This window comes from Micrasema longulum, unplaced genomic scaffold (genome assembly GCF_059751315.1).
Source record: "Micrasema longulum isolate JH-2025_06_02 unplaced genomic scaffold, ASM5975131v1 h1tg000004l, whole genome shotgun sequence".
NCBI classification, from domain to species: Eukaryota; Metazoa; Arthropoda; class Insecta; order Trichoptera; family Brachycentridae; genus Micrasema; species Micrasema longulum.
In genome coordinates this window covers 267,521-290,513 of record NW_028277213.1, presented here as the reverse complement: position 1 = coordinate 290,513, position 22,993 = coordinate 267,521, and the positions used below count along the sequence as shown (strand labels likewise).

General features: G+C 28.3%; 1 protein-coding gene across 5 annotated transcripts in view; it reads left to right on the top strand.

The window, feature by feature from the left end:
• The window catches only part of Cda5 (Chitin deacetylase-like 5), a 254,949-nt gene that overhangs the window by 533 nt on the left and 231,423 nt on the right, over positions 1-22,993 (top strand). The window lies entirely within an intron of this gene.

Here is a 22,993-nt window from a genome sequence, read left to right as displayed (position 1 = left end):
TAATATGCCGAGTGATATTATTTTGTGATCTGTTATGTTTACATAATCGAAACTTGAACGACATACAAAATTAAAACTTTTTAAAATTGCATAAAAAACAAATTTATAATTTCGCATTACATAGGTAATTATAATTTGAATATAAATGAAAAAACATTTTTAATTATGACGATTATACATTATATTTAAAAACACGATAAAGTAGAAAAATAACGTCTCAATTATGAGCAATAATTACCAAAATAAAAAAAACTTGTATTTTACGTATTTTGAAATAGTTTTTATCACTGAATAAGGTAAGTGAGTGATATACATTTCGTGTACACACAACTGTCAAAGAACCTTAAATATGCCACAAAATTACGACAGAGTCGTGTACTTGTTATGATTTTTACATATCTATAATTAATTACGCTTACAAATGTATGTAGGTTCCTAAATTGTATATTTTAAAATCATTATTTAACGGAAAAATTATGATTATTTCGTAATTCGATGATGTACACAATTTTATATATTATTGAATTTAATATATCACGGATTTCGTAAATCCGCATTTGGTTTGAAAGTCATCGAGTTTCCCTAAACTTCAAGGAAATTTGAATGAATCGCGTAAATTAGACCAAACAAAGATGGTTGGCTAACCAAAGCTGGATTATCCTTTGAAAAAAACCTATTATTTCATGTAATAAAAAGGAGATTTAATAATTTACGGGCAGTGAATAATTTAAAATAATCCAATTTATGCAACCATCAATGTTTTTTGGAAATAGATTTATTTTTTCTTTTACTAATTAAGAAAAATAATATAATCACAAAGTTAAATAAGAAAAGGAGTCAATAATTAAATCACGAACAGACATCATTTTGTGCTGAATTTTTTTAACTCGACAATATCTGCCAGATGTTTAAAAACCGGACTCGCGCGAACGGACAGGCGCGAAACCCAACCAAATCTCCATTTTATAATCTGCATACAAAAAAGTATTGATCATACTTTTCGTACAAGTCTCAAATTGAAACAAAAATAAGTGAATAATAATTATATTGCTTTCATTTTTATAGCAATTTGATAAAAGTTATTTTTCAATATCGATCAGTGTTATAATCAACAATGTTATCACAATATTGATTATATTATAGTAATTGTAATTGCCCGTCACAGTGTGCGCGCTGTTAGTTAGGCTTCAGTACCACACAGTACTACTGTAACGCCTACTGGAGCTAATGTTAATACTTATTACCAGACACTTTCTAGGTTGCACAAATGAACGCATCGAGAGAAACTATTCTCTATCAACGGCGGTACTTTTTATACTACGAATGATCAGCTCATACCGACCAATTTCGATACATGTCTCGAATAAAACTGCAAACTTTGAGATAAAAAACATCTCGCTATAAACAGCGAAAGTAGTTTAAAAATCCAGCTATTTGTATTTGTAAATCGCTGTTTTTCGTCGAAGAAGATCAAACTAATTTACAAAACGACGCGAAAACAGCACCCCTTTCGATTTCTTAAAACAAAAGTAAAAACATTATTATAATAAGTTTGTCGGGTATTTAACAGCACTATTTATAACACCTCTTGTCCACGAAAATAATTTAACGGCTTTTTGTACAAACATCTGGACAACTCGGTTGGAAGTATATAAATTGGGTGCTCTGTGATGTAATTCACCACTGTAATTAGGCCTCCTGGCCTGTTGTGGTGCAAAAAAATGTAAAAAAAATAAAAAAATGTAAATCTACGCAATGTCTCGCAACAGTCCTCTGCAAACCGAACCATACCATTTTTGTGAAGTCATAGTATTTTTGCGCTCAGAATATACTAGATTACATATGTTTGTTTTACTTTTGATTGTATTCGTATGTAATATCATAAATTATCCCAAAAAATAACGTCAAGTACATTACATAATTGATAATTTAGTTCAGACGCACTTTTAAACAATGTCAGAAATCAAAGTGCAAATGAAACATTTTAACAAATATAAAAATATTGTTACATTATTATGGATAAGATTGTGTTCCTTCAACAAGCTACATTTTGTTGAGAAAACGTATTTATATATATATTAAGATTAACTAGACCAGCTAGATTATCAAATAACTTGTGTGTAACCAAGAACTTAATTAAAATTGTTAATAAAAATTAACTTGACAGAACTCAGATTATTATTACTATATGAAAAAGTAACTTCATGATTTTCTTGTTATATTAATACAAAAAAATATTTTATTATTTAATTTGATTTTTGCGTTTATTGTTTTAAAATTCTAATAAATGCGTAATATTATTTTAAGGTTAAATTTTTGTTTGTAAATCTTACGTTAAAAGAAATGCATGTTTATAAAAACAAAACAACCAAATACGTCCATATTATAAGTTTTGTAAAGGGCAATTTTGCAGTATACCATATGTTAATAAAATAAATAAATAAGATTTTGTTGCTTAAATATCTAATTTACTAAACTATTTGCATTGAAAAATCATTGATGTAAGGGTACATGATACGTGCGTAAAAATATACCTATCGAGCCATGATCTCCAAAACATCGTAACCGACTGGAGCAATATTTTCCGTGGGAATATTTCGTTTGTTAGATGGCAGAAGAGACTATATAAATTATTTTTTGTTTTTTTTTCAATTTTAAAAAGTTTTAATAAATATTTCAGCAAATACACAAAGAAAAAAAAGAAAACAGCATAATTTTGAAAGGTATTTTTTAAATCAAAAAGTAACGGAGGTGTTTCTGCTATTTGACTTTCGATTTCTTCTCCTCAATTATCAAGGACACTTCAAAACCAAGTTTTGTTTCAAATATTTATTTTATTAATAACAAAAAAATTTCATAGATAATATAGATGAACAAATTACAACAGAGATGTTGAACATTTTAGAAAAGGAAATAAAAAATATTTTTTCAATCTCAATGACTCCTTAGGGGTGAGATCCCAGTCTTTTGTCTACAAACAGTTGAACAAACTCAAAATATTGTTGTCAAAACGGAGTATGATTCCCAATGTGTATTTTTTGTTACTTGAGATAAAGAAGTGTTCTTGCGTAAAATATTGTTTTTGTCCGTTACCATGTTTTGGCGAACATGGCTCGATATGTGAGTATATAATTAACGCAATACAAGAAGATAACCTTTAACGTAAATCTACGTTTAACCTTTAATAATGACGGCGTAACTATTATTTCCTCACCTTAAATCTTTACCATACTAACGGTAATCCCTTAATTTCAATGTTTATGTATTGAATTATCTAAATACAAAAACGTATTTTATCAAACTAAATTTAAACATTAAAACCAGTACAATTTCTCCGTCAAAGTTCACTGTAAGTGATATACAAAATCTTTTTCAATGAATTACTTGAATTATCAAACTAAGTGGATGACAATAAAATAAATATGAAATAACTTAGTTTTTAACCCCGAATTTTTTATTGTTTCTCCCAACCAGTTTCAAAGCTTTACAAGCTTCTTTATGAAGGTAAAGCTTCTTTATTAGTTAATCACACCTCGATAAAGTAGATTGTGAAGCTTTAAAACCGTTCGGTAGAAAAAAGTGTGAGTAATCACAAAGCAAGTACTTAGAATGTAAGTAGATTAACATTAATTAAATTTTTAAAGTTTTTTTTTATATCATAAATTCATTGCAAAAAGTTAGTATACCTACTTAAAAACAAGGAATCTATATAAAACTAATTAATGTAAAATAAAAACGGAGTATTCTCTGTTTATGATAGTCTCAATCTAACATGGCTCAGCCTGTTCTAAGATGGACATCTTATTATATTAGATGGAAATGAGATACAATTTATTTTTTCTCTAGTGTATATATTAAAATTTATAATTTTTTCAGTAAAATATGTAATATTTATTAGCTAAGTGCTCAAGGGAGCAATTTAAAGTTTTTCACTTGTTCATTTCTTAAAAATGCATTTTTGGGTGTTATCTTGGAATAGATTTGAAATCCGTAAACTTAGGAATAAAATACGTAGAAATATTAAATATTTAATAAATGCAAATTTTAAACAACAGACTGGTGACATGTACTTTTTCTTACCTAAAAGTATCTTCAAAATATGCGACGTCAAACAATTTTATTATTAAAATATTCAAATTAATATTTTTTTCCTAATTTTTATATCTTCACCCAACCTTGCACATATTTTTTAGAGTCGAACTTCAAACCTTACCCTCAGTTTTAGTGTCATGTACCTAACTCTTAACATAAATATTACTGATTCAATAGGCATTAAATTTGTGGAATAACACGATTAAATATTTAAGTTATAAAACACTTTATTTTTAGACCACTTGAGTTTATTTCAATGCAGTACTAATTTCGGAAAGCACAATTACTTTCACATGTGTTATTATAAACTAAACAAAAATATACGAAAATGAAAAATCCAGGTACTGACAGGGGTGGGAGGAGCTATTAAAGAGGGGAGAGGGTTTTTTTATCTTAATATCAAGTTTATATTTTTTTGCATTTGTAGATTTTTCAAGTTATTCATTATTTGGTATTTATTTGTTATGGAAATAATTTCTTTACAAAAATATAGAATCCGCACAGCAATACCGGAGTAATTAAAGTGCAAATACCAAAAACTCTATAATTGCACAACCCGTCATCAATAAAATAATCCAATTAGGTTATTTCATGATTTTAAATCAATTGTGCGTTAATAATTAAAACTTTGATCTAAGGAGACTACGTTACCTAGTAAATATTAACGATGTGCTGAGTTAGCCACATATAATATATATACATGCATATATGAAATACATTTCCCCGTGTCGATAAATCGAATATACACATTATACATAAGCTGTAGTCGAAATTTCGCTTTTTCGACATTGACCCGATAAAAACGAGCTGATAAAAAGTTAAGTCACTTTCATTTCATTCCGTTGGATCTACCTCTGTAGCACATGGCTGTGTGTATTATTAAATTTCAAGTATATGTTTTGTACACAAACGGTGTGATGAGCGCTATAAAAGTGAAAATTATTATATTTATCGAGTATTATAATAAATTGGAACACTTTCGACCGAACACTTTTCATTTCTGTTAAACAGAAAATATTCAGATGAGCATTAAAACAAATAAAGTCGAATAATTCTTATTAATATTTAATGCATTAACTTTGTGGTCCAACATTTTACTAAATGTTATTAAATATTTTTAAATAACCACTAACCGACTTTTCTATGTCTACTGGTTTAGAGACGTACCCGTCTCTTCGTCAGGACACAAATTCAACAAAGAGACGAGTGCGTCTGAAAACCGATAGACATAGAAAAGTCGGTAAGTGGTTATATACAAATATTCAATAACATATAGTAGCATAATTTTATTGAAACAAACATTTTTCAAATAAATTACATTTAATTGAGTTTTTTCGCCTTTTACAAAGTACGAAAAATGAAATCTTAAAAAAAAACACTTATTTATAAAAAAACAAAGAATTTCAGTGGGAAACATAAAAATTTTTAGAAATGACAAAAAAATCATGAATATTTAAACCCATAGCTTAAGCGTATTAGACAAAACAACAGAAAGTAAAAATAAAAAGTTTCGGAGTGACAGAGACAATGTATGATAATGCATTCCTTTATATTAAGGTAATTGGTACTACACATGGTGAATTATTACAGTTCAGAAAATAAATATTTGAAAAGTTTCGATTTTAATTTCAATAAGGATAAATGAAATAAACCTGCTTTATTTCCGTGTTTGTTTGCTAACATGTGGTGTCGCAAAAAAGGTGAATACTTTTACTTGCGTAGTTTGAACTGTGCATATATCCTCACAAATTTAAGATTAATGAATGACTCATTACGTTTGTGCAAAAAATTAAGCTTCTCATAATGGCAAGATGACTCTTTGATTAATGCAAATGCCAGTCCAGTTTGTGAAATAATACAGTAAAAATACAAATAACAAAATACAAAAGACGTAATAATTTTTGCTTCGGATATTAGGAATCTTTTGTAAAATTTAAATTAAAAAACTTAACAAAAGACTCACACAAACTAGTTTTTTTTAAAGTATCATCATAAACAATTGTATATGAATTTAAAAAATAAATATTTATAAATTAATTTGAAATATATTTTTAAAATCAAATGATTACGATTTTGATCGGGAGTAAAAGTGTAAATAAATTCATTATGTATTAGAAAAGAAATAATATTATTGTGTCATAATTCAGTATATAAATTAATTTGTTGTAAAGCCAAGCAATAAAAACAATTAACTTACAGAATAATGTAACCAAATTTACTTTAATTGGTTTCCGATTTATAAATTTGCGTTACCTAAAAAAGTAATTATGAATTTACTGTCAATTGATACGGAAACAAATTGATTTTTTTGTGATTATAACAGATGTTTAAGTATAATAGCAAAACTTTTAAACACTTCTAATGATAACGATTTTTAACGATAAAGAAATGAAATAAAATAGTTAAAAAGTGTTAATAATAATAATCGCTGTGGTACCTTTATTTATTTTTTCTATGTATTGATTACTGTTTTTCATACATTTTTTTTGTCTGGCTTCGAACGAAGTAAATAATCTTAGTTAGATAGTCAAAGCAACTTTGTATAAATGCATAAATATGGTTATTATTAATTGAATAAATAAATTAATTAAATGCGTAAATTTCCCAAGTCATGTTAGTTTTAGAGTTTCCATAATAAAAATATGCTTCTCAAAAAACATACCTACAGTATATTAAAACAAAACTTGTTTACAAAAGGGTACGAAATTTGTAGCCATCGATTAGTTAATAACGCCTACTTTTGCATTTGCCTGATCCTTTTTACAAAATAGGTTGCAATTTAAATTATCCTACCATGGAAATGAAATAGTTGTGCCAATAATATTTTTAAATAAATTAATTTGAAAAAAATATGTTTTTACTTGGCAATATGTAGAAATACAATTTTGCCTAATTACTTTAAACTAAGACATCACAAATGTATTAAATTTTTTTTTTTTTTTTTGCAATAATGTTAATATGAATATACATAAGTAACTAATCGATATTGGAACAACGGATCTTTCTATGAAATCTAATATCACGTATAACATCCTACTCTTTAACATTCACATAAAGTTTTTTTTTGTTTTATCACACCATTGAATTATTAATAGGGAGAACCGAGGAGGGTTAAAGCAGTTTTAACATTAACTAATTATATCTCAGCCTAAAATAAACCCATCTCAATGAACTTAATAAAATAATAAATTAATTAAAGAGGAGAGTTGAGACAAGCTGTTTCAACTTTCCTAGACCCAAAAAATCAAGCCTTGTTCAGAATAATAGCTTTTAACCTGTAAGCTTAAGGCGAGCTATAAAAAACAATATCACGCTTTAAAATTTGAATAGTCAGTGCATATTGAAGCAATATTACATCATCGTTCACTTAATACGTATCAAAATACTGGCCAAAAGTTTACTTTTGGTATTTTTCCGTCCAGATGTCGTATACACACAACCACTCCCCGTAGACTGCTTTTGCCAACTCCATAAAGTGGCACGTCAAAACAACAATTAATGCGCGATGTTCCCAGTTCGCCATCGATCATAGATTTCTCGAAATCGCCGTCGTCTCAACTCTCCCCTGTTCAACTCTCTTCGGTCTCCCCTATATTAAATATACATTATAAAAGAAGAAAATATATATTTTATTTTTATTTATTAAGGGAAAACAACAGTTGTTACATAAGAATACAAAATATAAAAAATAATACATACATAGAGTTAAAGTTTTTCACAAATATAACGAGAGAATATGTTACACAGTAAAGTGAAAAATAACAAATTATACAAGACATGATAAAAAAAAGAGATCGTTAGAAGGTTAAGTGATGAGAAAATACAGTGGAGGAGTGGAGGAGAAGGATTTTCATAATAGAGTTGACCAATTCAAAATTTTGATATTATAATAAAATAAACATAATTCTTTAATTATTTTATATTTCATTTGAACACAAACTTTTTACACACTGACAAATGTTTTATTTTACAGTGTTTCAAAAAGTTTTTTTTGAAGTCACAAAATTTTGTATTAAAAACATCTAAATGGGGACAAAGTAAATTAAATTTGGAGCAGCTACGATAAATAAACGAGTTTTGAACATAATTTTTTTTGGGCAATGAATTATAAAAAAAATGAACATGTCGTGTTGACTTTACGGGAAAATTGTTTGAAATACGCTCTAAGAGATATGGACTATCGATAAAATTGTTTAAAATTTTGAAGAGAAAAGACAGATCAGAAATGCTTCTACGTTTAGTAAGGGAAGTTAAACTATGAAAGGAAGAAGAGTCTTCATACGAGTCAAAATATGTAAGAGATTTACGATCCAGAAGTTGAAGAGATCTATTCTGTATTTTATCTAGTTGAACTATAAATTGTATATTGAGGATTCCAAACAACAGATGCAAACTCAAGATGGCAATATAAAAAAAACATTTATATAAATGTGATATTCGTACTCGTGTTTCACAAGACACCAAGAAAGCAATTCAACAGTTTGACAGGTGTTTAATTTTACTTGAAAATTTTATGGCGGTACGATTCTCCTATAGGCAAACATACATTTTGTTCCAGGTAGAGAAACTGTTCGTATTAGTTCCTCGTCCACTACTCGTAATTTGTTGTGATTATTGCTAAATGTATTTCCTTTTCCTGTTTATTCCATCCATTAAAGTGTATCATCTTCAAGGTCCACATGACTTTTTCATGAAGTATATTCGTTGTCAGTCAGTAAAAAGAGAAACCGGCTTCTGTTACATCAAGTTAATTAAGCATTACATTAGTCAACGAATGTACTAAACTAAATTATGCATGGAATACTATAATTCATTATTAATGCGATCAAGTTTTCTAGTGTTATTAATCATATTTATTTATTCATATATTTACGGACTCGTGAGATTAATTTAGTTTCAACAAAGTACATTTATTTTTTTATATGCACAGGGTACTGTTTAAAAAAAAAACTAAATGAAATTAAAACTTGGAAAAAATATGACGACAGTAAGACAAAATCTGGTTTATTAAATAAATTTTATTTTAAAAACCCTCTACAATTAAGATGTTTGCGCTTTTTACCCGTGTTGTTCTTAAATAAGTATTTTTTGAATCGAAAAAAAATATTATTCATAAACTTTTTTTTAAATAAAAAAATAATTATAAATGAATGTAGTAATGCAGAAAGCACCCAGTCATAGAAAAGTGAAACTGCGATAATAGTTCTTTTGTGAAGAGAGTGAATGTATAAATCCACACAACAGTTGGAATGTTTTTGACTCTAACAAATTATAAACAATGAATAAATTAGTTTTATTTCATTTAACAAACAAGAATCTAATTATGTAGTTGACCAGTTTTAATGTTTTTTTAAGTGGCGTAAGATTGTTCTTGTGCTGTGGGTGTTTTCTGCAATTTGAAAAATGTTGCTTTTGTGGTCGTCACCGTTTTCAGAAAGAGATTAATACAGTTTTTGTACGAAAATGCTTTCTACCGAATATGGTGTATAATTTTTAGGTTATTTTAAAAAATTTGAATCTTGTATACTTTTTAGGTTTAATTTTTTTATTATTGATCTTGGGTATAAGGAAATTCATATTTAAAAAAATATATATTAAGCCAAATATGTAGTATTATAAATGTTCGTAAAAGGCAGATTTGCCGTTTATGTTAATACAATAAAATAAAATAAAATAAATAAATAAATATAATGGTTTGTCTGTTTTTAGCAGAACATAGAATTGACTTTACTGCACACCCGATAATATCAACATTTCATTTATTTAAATTGTAGATTGGTTGCTTTCTGCATAACTACGTTCAAATGCAGTTCACCTTTGATACTTTTATTATCTTTTAAAGGCAATCTAGCGTCTCAATGTCCTGCAGTTGATTACAAAAGCACACGTTTTTAAAAACATGCAAACTCAGCATGCAAAAGAACTAAATATTTGCGGGAGCTGTCAAAAAATAAAAATAATTATAGTAATTAGATACGCAATGGAATTTTCGTTAGAATTATACTACTTTAAAACCAGTTCAAATATTTTAATGGATAAGGTATAAACAATTCTTGCAAGCGTTTTTAGAACTAAACTACATATAAAAAAACGTTTTTATTTGTATATCTTAATGATTTATGCTACGGACGGGACGTTTTTATACCAAAAAGCATAAATAAAAATCATTAATTAAATAAATAATCTATGCCATATTCAAAATATTAATAAAAATAAGAGCTTGCTCACATTTACATCTTAAACCTATAAAGATGAATTGTGTTTACTTTAGAATTTAATTAGCCATACCTTTGTAAGACTTTTTTTGTGCTCATGTAATAGTGTATTTTGTATTATTGTACATGTATTATACATATATATATTTATATTGTAAATACAAATAAAAATTTAATTAAAAAATAATAAAAAAATAACTAAATCAACAATAATAAAAAACTCAGGGAGCGGATTTTAAAAAAAATCACTTTTTCATCTTTACAGCCGTAAAAATCCCCCATAATGGTGTAAAGCATTTCAATTATATTTTCTATAATAATTATTTCGGTTAACTAAAGATGAAATGCACATGTTTTGATAATTTACGAGGCACGCGAAAGGAACAAATGTTTCAATTTTGTTCCATATTAGTTTCGATTTCTAGACCTGTTTCCCATACAAAGATAAAAAGTCTCTAATACCAGTACTACTATCATCACGCCATTTCCCCTAGGGGTGGGCAGAGAGAGTGGACCACCGCACACGTCTATCCTGACACAAATTCCTAGCTTTTTACTCATTAATACTCTTGTCATACATGTCCTTCGGTTCTGTCTGCTTTTGGCATGACCAGACTGAAGATTTTTGTTTATCTGATCATGGTACGTCTTCCTTAGTCGTCCTCATCCCACATTACCGTCAATTCTCGCCATATATACCTGTTTTACCATTTTTTCGTCATCCATTTATTCTATAGGGCGAAATCATCTTAGATACCGTTTTTTTAATTATACCTGATTCAGATTTATACTCTCGCCTGATCGCATAATTAGAAACCGTCATTTTATTTATTTCTCGCACATTTGTCTTAGATATTGCAATTTCGACCGCGTTTACTCTGCTTCATACTTACTCTGCCAGTATCCTTCTTTGTCAAACCATTCATGAATATATTTTCACCCATCAAGATTTTCTAAACCGTCCACGGGAATGATACGTTTTTGTGCTGACCAAACAACAAGATTACAATAAATTATCAATAAACACAACACTTTATGTTACAATAGTACATAACTTACACACATTTGTAGGTTATGACATTTATGCTGTATGTTATTTAACAGATAATAACTTAAAGTTGACGTAAACCAAACGTGGGTGCAGAAGAAATTGTGGATAATACACTCAGTTGACGTGTTCACAATATAAACTTTACACGGACACCCACTCGAAAAACACAAAAATCCATTTACATATTCTACCAGCTGGTAAAGTGTTGACGAATTATCTACTAATTATAATTACCTATTGTTTGTTTTATAATACACAGCCACACGATAGTCATAAGTATGTATTATTTTATCCACTGGACAATAAAATAAATGATTGTTTAATTTTGTTACGAGTTTGATAAAATCTACTCAAAATTTTTTTTCATAAAATCAGATTTTCCCAAATAAATAAAAACTATCTTAAATGTAGTGAGATTACTTGAATAGATTCTGATTTAAAGTTTACTTATCATTTTGTAACAATAAATTATTACGCCCAATTTTAAGATTAATTTAAACAGTTAAAAAAAGTATTAACATGAACCGAATCTAATTGATAGCTGTGTTGTAAGCTGATATAGAAGACTGACGGCTTTTGATCCATCTTTAATCGATGCAATTGATCATTTAACGCACTGCTAATTAATAAAAACAAATTATTAGGAAACTCAAAAAGTCAGCAAGTTTTGTAAGATTTAATAGCATTTATCACACCGAGCGTGTTCAATATTTTGGAAGAGCGTATTAAGTTCTCAAGGACAAAAACTATTTTCAAGAGAGGAGTTAAGGACTGGATTTTCCTTAGTGGAAAGGATTTGAGTGGGAAACTCCTTGATTATTTTCGGAATGTTTGAGCTTACTGTTTACCATATTAATGTGCCGTATTTATGTTTATTTAAAAATATTTTTTGTGTTTCTGATCTTATATTTGTGGTGATATACTCATGTGTATGTGTCAATCAAATGTTCGTCCCATCTTAACACATGACTTTTAGTACATGGAGTTGAGATTTATGTCTCAAATAATGTGTAATAAACTACAGGTATGTAAATAAATAAATTGTATTGTATAGTGTATTGTATAATAACTTTAACATAGTATATATTAAATACGATGTAATACAAAAATATAATGCACTATGTTTTCCTATCATTGTTTATCTCGTATCGCTCTCCTAAGTATTTTTATATTCGTTCGAATGACAATGGATCACCCTACTAGCATCCCTGACAATATTTCTTTTAAGTGGGATGAAAAATATTTTGATAGTAAAAAAAATAACAGAAATAACAGGTTTATAAAAGCTTTGTACCTTATCCGAGAGCCACATCGCCTCTTAAATTTTTTTTTATATAGAAGTTTTATATCCCTTATGAGAACCTTTAACTAACGTATAATATATCTTACTTCATAATAGAAACGTTTCACAGTTACACATGTATGCATGTATTAATTTTACTTAGAATTTTCAGTGTAATGTTTGAGTATATAATGTTTGACTACAAGTCAAATGGTTGTTGTCGTTCCCGTGTGTGTGACCGCAGAAAGTGTGACTTTGACATCGGACTTTGTTTACTGTAAACTTGAAAAGTTAGTTATACATAATGCATAAAACACTTTAGACATACATTCAATCACAACTGATAGTTGCACGCTCAGTATTGACTAAAGTAAAATTTAAAATTATAAAATAAGCTCAGAGCAAGAAGCGTGATCTTTTAAAAGGAATATTGTATTGAATACAAACCTACTTGACAACCAATTCTTCATGTATTTATATTTTATTTGCTCACATATTACTCGTATATAAAATAAATTGTCTTTGGTTAGTTACATTTATGTTTTTGTAGAAATTTCTTCCTAAAAACTTTTACTGAAACAAAAACACTAGCAGTAATTTTGATTCGACGTATTAATAAATCTCCATGGTTAACGTTAAAGTTAGCTTACAATATTTGAGTTTGTCCAAATGTTCGTAGACAAAAGACTGGATTTCACCCCCTCGGGAGTCATTAAGATTAACAAATTACAACAGGGATGGAGAATACCTTAAATAAGGGAATATGGAAGCTAGGCATTTACAGGGCTTATGACCTGTCATTGGCTGGTTTAAGTAGCCACTTTACACACTGTACAATATTCACCATAATGCCTAGACTTTCATATTACCTTATTTAAGGTATTCTCCATCCCTGTTGTAATTTGTTAAAGTTTGTTGTTTCTTTATTAACAATCGCAACTTTAACTAAGTTATCTTTAAAAATGTCTTTTTGATCCAATATTAAAGATGCCTGTATAAAGGAAATTTAGAGAATGAATAAATTGAACCAAGCAATTAGTAAAAACTAGTCTTGAAAAAAATACGATCAAGATTTGTTGATCTTTCGATTGTCTTCTAAAAACTTTATTTTTTTACTCTCGCCGATTTATTTATATCGTTTCTTTATAACGTAATATAAATGCACAAAAGTAACAGACGTCTCTAGTAGAAAATAAGAGAAAAGAGGAAGTATGTATGTGAATATGCAACTATTTACTTGTGCTACAAGAAGATTGTTACTTGCGCGAATTACCTACTCAATATATGTACCTATGTGTTTATACTCCGCATAATGTGTATTTTAAACCAACAAAGTAAACGTTATGGCATATTCAAAAGAAGATTTTCCTGTGAAATTCGATTAGGGTGATTTTTTTTAAATAACGAAAATAAAATAATAAATAAAATAAAATTTAATATTCATACATTTATTGAATTCAAAGATACAGCTTTAAGTGACAACCGGGAACGACTCATACCTGGGAACTTCCCCCGACTTGCTTGAAAATCCTTGTTGTGTCGGGGCACCTGTAATGCACTGATTTCATGAACATACATGCACATTCATATATTTAATCATACACATATATTTTATTTATAAATATATTTTATATTTATAGTAATTATTCAGTTGTATTGTTTTTTGCATAAAGAATACCCAAGAGAAATGGTGAATCAATTCAAAAAAGGCATTATTAATTGAGAGATGATTTAATTATTCTTAGATTATATTTCCTATGAGTTTAAGGATAAATTCATTTAGATACAAGCACAAAATAATATTTATTTTTAAATGTAATACTTTTACTTTTAACAATTATGTACAAAATCAAAAAAAAAAATATAAACTAAATCGAAAAAATATTTTAGTATAAACTTGACGCTAAAAAAAATTTATTAAAAAAGTAATTAATTACACAACATAAAATAAACATTTTCTGGAATATCTAACGTAATTACATACTCAAAGTACTTTTTATTTTTTTATTTTTTTTACAAGTTTTGTTTTTATATTTAGAAATTGATACTCTAAATCACTGAAACAATTGATGATTTAGCAGAATGTATAACTTTTCAGTGACCAGGAAACTTTTTTTTGTACGTCGGTATATAAAATGCTCGATTTAAGAATATCCAAACTAATGTAAAAATATGTAAATTTACAAATAAAATTATATTGCTTTATTGTAAACGAAAGAATGTTTTTTGATTGAAATAATTGACTTTTTTCTTGTGGCAATACGTGTTATGATTCGGAGCCATTAAGTTTACTAATATTTTCATAATGTTGTTCCTCAAAACGCTTAAATACATTTTGTAACGTTTCATGAAATTTGTGTTAGTAATTTTACATAATGAATGCCGGGATTCCTATAAAACACGCGATGAAGTATACCGTAGTACTTGTACATACATAATATATATGCAGATAGTTCATTCCTACAAAGTATTAATAATGTATATACGTACATCGAGTATTTGTAACGACTAGTTCTTTATTATTGGTATTACAATGTGGAAGAACGAGACAAGAATCACCACTTCACGAGCCAATAGAAATCGCTTTTCCGTGTTCTACGTGTTACGAATAAATATGAAATTCTTCTTAATAATTCATATATTAAAACTTAACAATCATTTGAAAGAAAGGCTAGCAAAACCAAAGATACTAAAGTGTTTTTTTTTTGTTACAATTGTATTTGTTTAGCCACGCCCCTAATACTTTACAATTTATGTTTATTTTGAGCTTTATTTGAAACCGTTTCAATTTTTATAAAACATCGTCATGAATCTTGACGTTACAATAAAGAACTTAAGTGGTTTTTTGTTTATTTTTAATTTGTTAACAGAATATTTTTTTTTTCAATTTTTAAATATTGTATTATTATCTCTACGATTTATTTTTTGTATTTCTAAAATAACTCCGCGTGTGACGTCAAAGGTCCTTTTCCACTTATTCTCATTCATTTCTTCCCATTGGTCCATCCATGGCCAGCAATTCGGAAACCTTCCATAGCTTTCATATCATAGATTGATTCATATGATTCAGTGGCGTCTTTCAAAGTCGTCCGTTTTTATTTGAAAAAATAAAATATTTTTCGTCCATTTTTGGGAAACTTTGCTGTACAATTGAATGCTCCAATTTTTACCGCGCCCAAAAAAACATTTATTTTATCCAATTTCCAGTAGGGCTGAAGTTCCTCATAATCAATGTCAAACATAAAGCGTTTTTCTAGGTAACTATTTTTTTATAATTTATTTTTAAAAGTTATGCATGAAAACATTTCTCCACAATATTCATATTGATTTCGAAAATACAATTGATTTTTCTTAATCCATTTCATGTATAAAATAAATTTTTGACATGTTTAATTGAAGGTTTCCGACGATAATACTTCAAACTTTCATACAAATACTTACATAAATGTCTAATTAACTTTATGACCAATTGAAGATAATTCTATTCACTACCCATTATAATCGGGCCCCTGGCTGTAGCGGCTTTGAATCGGAACTGAGTTGCTGGCAGCTTGAAAAGAATTTTTACAACATTAAATATTTTGACGTGAAAGAAAAGTTCTCTTTCCTTAAGATTAGGTTCCTGGGAGTCGTGATCAGGGTAATTGAAATGTGATTTATCTCTAGCCCGAGTGTTCTACGCTGTAATTCATTTGGCTTGTAATGGTGTAAAAAAACATAACACAATAAAATACTGTTATAACAACAAACCATTCATACAACGAAACGTTATTGTTTTCATTGAAAAATGCTTTTACTTTTGATATTTTTTATTGACGTTTCATAATACATTGACATTATTATTTGTCACAAAGTTTCAATTAATAAACCTTTTCATAAAGTTTTACTTTCAATTTATTCAACCATCAAGCGTTTTTGCCCAGTAAAACTAAGTAAGAAATTGATTTATTTTTTGTATCGATATAATAATGCCTTTCACAAAATAAAAAATCTTAAAATTGACCTATACATTTTTCTTAGTAGCTTGATATCCTTAATATCTAAAATATTTTTACTATTACCATGCTTAATATTTAAAACAGATTCAGTATTTATTTTTTTGTATTCAGGATTTTTTCTATACAATATGTTTGATGACACATTATTTTTTTTTTTAAAAGAAATATTTGTTTTCTTATGATTTACCCAAATATTCAATTTTGAGAACCATTTTCAACGAGTTGTAAATAACTCACTATTAGAGTATGGGAATCAAGTTGGGGTAAAGTGGGATTCGAACCACGGTCCTTTTAGCCGTAAGTCTAAGACACTAGCCACGGGACCACAAGCCGATTAAATAATAGCTATCTAAAAAAAATATTAAAATTAACCTAAATTCCCTTTGATTATTGAACATAACATTTTTTTTATTTTATACGCCTCCACTCATTTGCGAATAACATAAAATAACATTTTAACCACATAAAAAATAAAAATTCAATCGATGGGTTGTCTCAACACGGTCACATAATTGAAATGATTTTGCATGATTTTGAATGGAAAATTTCAGAACATGTTATCCGAATGAGAATTACAAGTGTTGAAAATAATATTTGGTCAAAATTGTGAATTAAGCACATCCATGTTATGATTATTCGTTACTTATTACTCTAAATAGTTGAAGTCCTTCACACTTCATGAAACGGACAGTAGATATTGGATTGCTTGGAATGATAATCAAATTTATACTGCTGTGAATGCAAAGACAAATAAAATTAATATTAGTATGTAAGGACACATGGAAGATTACTTATATCAATAGTATAAATGAATGTTTTTCCCAAACAGGTTTTAGTTTCATGCGCAAAATTCATGGCTTTTTAATCGAGAAATCTTTGATTTCCACTTTGTTAATTAATTATTTAGAAACATAAATGTGGGCATAATTGAATATTTTTATAAATTTAATTTTTTCATTTAATATTTTATATTAAAATGTTTATTCTTATTTTTTAACGAACATTTTCTAAAACTAATAAAGTACCCAAGTATTTTCTATCATTATTTCCTTTCCTAAACCTAGTGGTGCATAGGATACTGCATATGCTTTAGGTGCCAGTCCAGGAATAATGAAATATTAATGTAAAAAAAAACATCAAAATCAGTATTTCACGATTACCATTGCAGAAATTGAATCCAGACACTCAAAAATGGCAGGCGAATACCCCCACCACTACAAAACGAAGTAGACTTATCTCCGCGCGATTTTCTTAGTCAGGATTTTTACCTAAAAGCAGCCATCGAGTCGAAAATGGGATTTGGTTATTTTTCACATTCATAAATATATTTTTCATTCCTCTGGACACAGAGAGTAAGTACGCGATTATAATTTAAATTCTTCCACGGTATTAACGTTAGAATTTTGACAAATGGGTATTTGGACATTGTCTTTCTGTCATTTTCTCGCAGATGCCTCCCCGATACTGTGAAAAAAAGACAATAGCATGATGGACTGATTTTTCATAAATAAAATTGACGTTTCGCTGTCTCGTTTTTAGCACCTCAAAACTGAACCGATTTTTATGTTTTTTTTAAAGAAAGAGTATCAAAACAAAATTTTATGTGTCAATTTCTCTTCCGCTTTTAAAAAATACTTATAAAATTTGTATGCAGTTCGTCCGAAGACAGCAGATAAAACTGGGCGCTTTTTTGGGTTTTTGGATGGTCTTCGCTATTAACACTTTGAGTACCTGCCAAATACACATAGAATTTACCATGTGCCCGGCCCATTTTTGTGAAATTTCATGCTTTGTGAAGGGTTTCTCAAAAGTGTCATAATTATAAAAATACTAGGTTAAATCAATTGAAACTTCTTAAATTTATTTGAAATAATTAAATAAGTAATTTTTGTATGATAGTTTTGCCAACATTGGCCTTTATAGAGAGACACATTGCGCATTGCAATGTTCGCACATATACAGGGCCCACTCCTTTAGTTGGGCTTTGTGTCCCGAAGCCATGTAAACACGTGATCATAATAACCATGCGTTGTGTCCCGGTCCCGTGTTTTCGTGTGGTTTGCCAGCAGCGAAAAAGTACTAATAAGAGTCACTAGAGCTCAATAAAATGCATTTTTTTGGCAGATGGTAAATGAAACAATTTATCTAAAAGGCAGAACAATGGAGACACGAAAATGATAAATACATCTTTGGTTTGTTAACTAAATCGTTACTCAAGTGCCATAATCCTTTAAAAAAATATGAGTGAATACTATGTTTGTATGAATAAAAGTAAGACAGCGTTTTTGAGGGCATTGGAAGGAAAGATAGCAAACTCCCGTTTTGGTGTTTTCGAGAAAAATAACAAAAACTGCTACGCTAATGCCAAAGAGAGTCTTCATGTTAGAAATATTATTTTCACTGAACTTAAACATTAAGATACTTATAAATGAGCTTTAATAGAAACACGATTTCAAAAAACTTTCTTAATAATTGAATGGCACGGCCATTTTGAAAATTTAAATCTTAAGCCTGTCATTGGTCGAATAAAATGTCTGATGGATATTGCTATGCTTCCAAACACTTTTTACTTTTTTCGAACCATCTAAAGTATGATTTTAAACTACATTTGAAATTCAACTCATGATTTTTATGAAAATAAAGTTGATTAACTTCAGAATGACATCATAACCAGAAAAAATGTTTTTTTGGAGGTTGCTATCTTTGCTTCCAATGCTTTAATACTAATACTTAATACTAATGTTTCTTCTTAATACTAGATACATTTGACTGTATATTTAAAACGTTAGTTATATACGGGTTGTACCCAAATAAAACATATATATATTGTTTTGTAATCCGGGAATGAATAAATACTATTTATTTACAGATATTGTTCATTTATACAATCCATTGGGATATATATTGCAGTATAAGAACAGTTAAAAACATTAAAATAGAATAAAAGAAGCATTGAAAAACATACAATATGTATCAAATGTCAATATTCATTTCATACCAGTAAAGAAATCAGATTTATCGTACGATTACCACATTAAATTAAGCGTTGTTGATGTAACATTGAATTTTTAGGACCAAAAAAGTTTAGTGTATAACTTACTCAACTCTTTTCAGGTCTACAATTTATAATTACCTTTCACCGTACATAACAGTTTACATATTATATAAAATCTAAGCTATAAATAAACGAAGGAGAAAATAGAAAATTATTAGAGCGCAAAATACATTGAAAGATTATAAAAACAACTAGCTAAATGGGACTATTTTTGTTAATGTCTAATTAAATTTCTGCAACTTTTTATATTTGCATTTGTAAATGCACTTAGTTAAATGGTTAATTTAGGCACTGAGGGTCATAGGAACTTTAGCGACATTTAACATCAATTTAATGTATTTAGTGAGATGAAAAAAATCCCATGTTTTAAATCAGATTTACTCAAGCTCCAATATTAAACTAGAAAGAGAAATAAAAAAAATCTGTGTGGTTAAATTAAAGTTTCACAAAAAAATTTGCCAGAGAAACATAACCGCCAAATTTGTACAAGCTGTCAGTTTACATAATTTATTTCCTTTGCATTTATGTTATAAAAATAGTATCACTTACCGTAGTCTTAGTCATTATATATATAAATATTATATATCTCTTAACAATATGGACAGCCATTTACAATGTTCACGTAATTTAGTTGAAAAAAGCTAAAAATAATAATTGAACTTTATTTTCTTTATTAAATTTTCTACCAATTATGTTAAAGCTCTCTGGACGAATATAGTTAATTAATTAATATAAAAAGCAGAATGATGTAATTACTTATATTTACAAAAGTTATAAATTTAAAAATACTTGTTACACTTCCATTTACTTTTTTTGACCAATTAGCGCTTTCACCCTCTAATGAGCATCTTCAGAATGATGAATATTATACAGTGTAAGGATAATTTAAATAAAACTAAATATTATCTTAAGTGTAGGTACATTTAAAAAACAAGTTGAAAACGACAAAATACGCAATATTTCAATGGAACAGAGTAAGACAAATTATTTAAACACTTTAAGTGTACTTTAAGAGAGGATTCTATTCTATGAAAAACGCTTGTTGTTTTATTACAATGTTCAGGGTTCAACTAAGGGGGCTAATAATATTCACCAGTCTGAAGATGTCCACTAGAGGGTAAAAGCGCTGATTGGTCAAATAAATAAGTGGAAGTGTATTCAGTATTTTTAAATTAAAAACTTAAGTGTAAATATAAGTTCTTACATCTTTACAATGGAATGCCATCAAGAATTGTCAATGAATAATGTAAATAAAATAAAAAGCAGAAGTCAAAAATGCTAGGAAGGCATTTAGCTAAAAACTGTTTTTAATATCGCTTGAGTTCCTCTGGCCCTCAGTGCCCCAAATAAGTTTTTCTAGAACATAGTTCACATGCGATTTCCCTATCCAAACATACTCGAAGCGTAACGGTCCGGTCAGTTTCAAGAACATATCAGGTTTCCTCACTGAATACCGAACGGTCGAGCCAAAATATGCGCGGGTGACGCAAACCCGCAAAAAGCTGGTTTTGTGAAACGGCCGATTGCATTTCAGGCGGGCAATATTGCATATCGCAGTTTCTTAACGTGACCTAAAACTGGTCGCTACAGTTTCTATAGAGGCGTTCAATTACTACTACACTTGTTTAGGAACTATTAACAACTATTACTAGTTTCGTATCGATATCAATCTATTATGTCTTCATTTTTAAGAGACTTGATATTACATGCAATTCATCTTCCTCCTGGCTGTACGTCCCATTTACTTGGGGTCAGCCTTCCAAGTCCTCAGTCTACACGTCGGACTAAGAGATTTGTTGTTTGGTTTCTATTTTACGGCAATTTTCCACCTGAAAAATTAAATAAGGCGTATAGGGTGGTAAACATAGTAATTGGACACTAAATTTAATGGTCAACAATCAGAAAACCTAAGAATTTATCTCAACCATAAAACAGACACTTATTGTGTGTTTTTTTTTTCTTAAAATGAACGCATTTCGTTTAGTTATTTTTGAAATTTTGTGGGTAGTTTCTGTAAAAAACAAAAATGTAGTGATTACGACAGAATGTTGAACAATGTTATAAATATTGACATGTGATGTGAACTCAGCAAGTGTAAATGCCTCGATCCAATGGAAGCACCCCACACAGAATATGTTTAAATTTAAAAAATAATTTCTTTGATAAATTTTTGGTCATGTGAATTCGTGTTTCTTTGTTCCCATGCAAAAATATTTCATGTTTTGCAAGAGACGTCGATTTGCGAAAATAAATTCGCCCACGAAGAGAAAAATTCTCACTAGCAAGTGTGAGCTAATATAAAGTGGATAATTTATTGCAAATATGCAGATTATGAGATGAAACGAGAGATGAGAAGGAAATCAACCAACGGTGTGCGTGTTGTGAATAAATACTTAACAACCGCACAGGGAGACTAACAATTACACGCCAATAAAATTTGATTTATGATCAATAATTTCTAAACATAAAAACCCTGTTTTTAGATGCAAATAACTCAAATTTCTGTTCAAAGAATAATTCCAAAAGTATATTTATTTTGTGATTTACAGAGTTTACTTTTAATAGTAAATAATGTTAATAACTTCTTTTAATTCTTCCTGTTTTTTATGCTTTTATATTTATTTACCTTCATATTAAAAGAAAAAAAATCAATCAATAAAAATAGTAGAAAAAAATATTCCTGTAATAACCTAACAGTAATAATTTATTTATTTTATTTTATTTTTTTTTTTACATATTTAACACCAATTAACATTAAATTATTTATACAATAGATTAATTGAGTAGTAAAAGTATACAAACATTTTTTTTTTTGCTGGTGAGTCATCTTAACTGCCTAACTAGAGATAGCTTCCCCGTTCTAAGGCAGTAAATAATGTATTTAATAATAAAATATTAAAGTTAATTACTATTTTATTATTATTATTAGAGCACACAGAATAATATGGCCATGTGTTCTACTTACAGATTTAAAAGTAAATAATAAATTTACCATGAGCACCTAAATAATACTTTAATCTCTAAATTCTAAATCATTACCAGTAAAACTAGAAGTCAGCTTATGTCCTACTATGCAAACAAAACAAGTGTATAAAATATTAAAAATAAAATAAATATTAATAAAAATATAAAACAACTTTTTGATTAAAAATTTATTATTTATCTTTTCTACCGACACGTGTCGTGTCAAAGTTATAATATTTTGAGTTTGTCCAAATGTTTGTAGACAAAAGACTGAATTTCAATCATTAGGATAAATAAATTAAAACAGGGATAGGGACAATTTTAGAGAAGGAAATA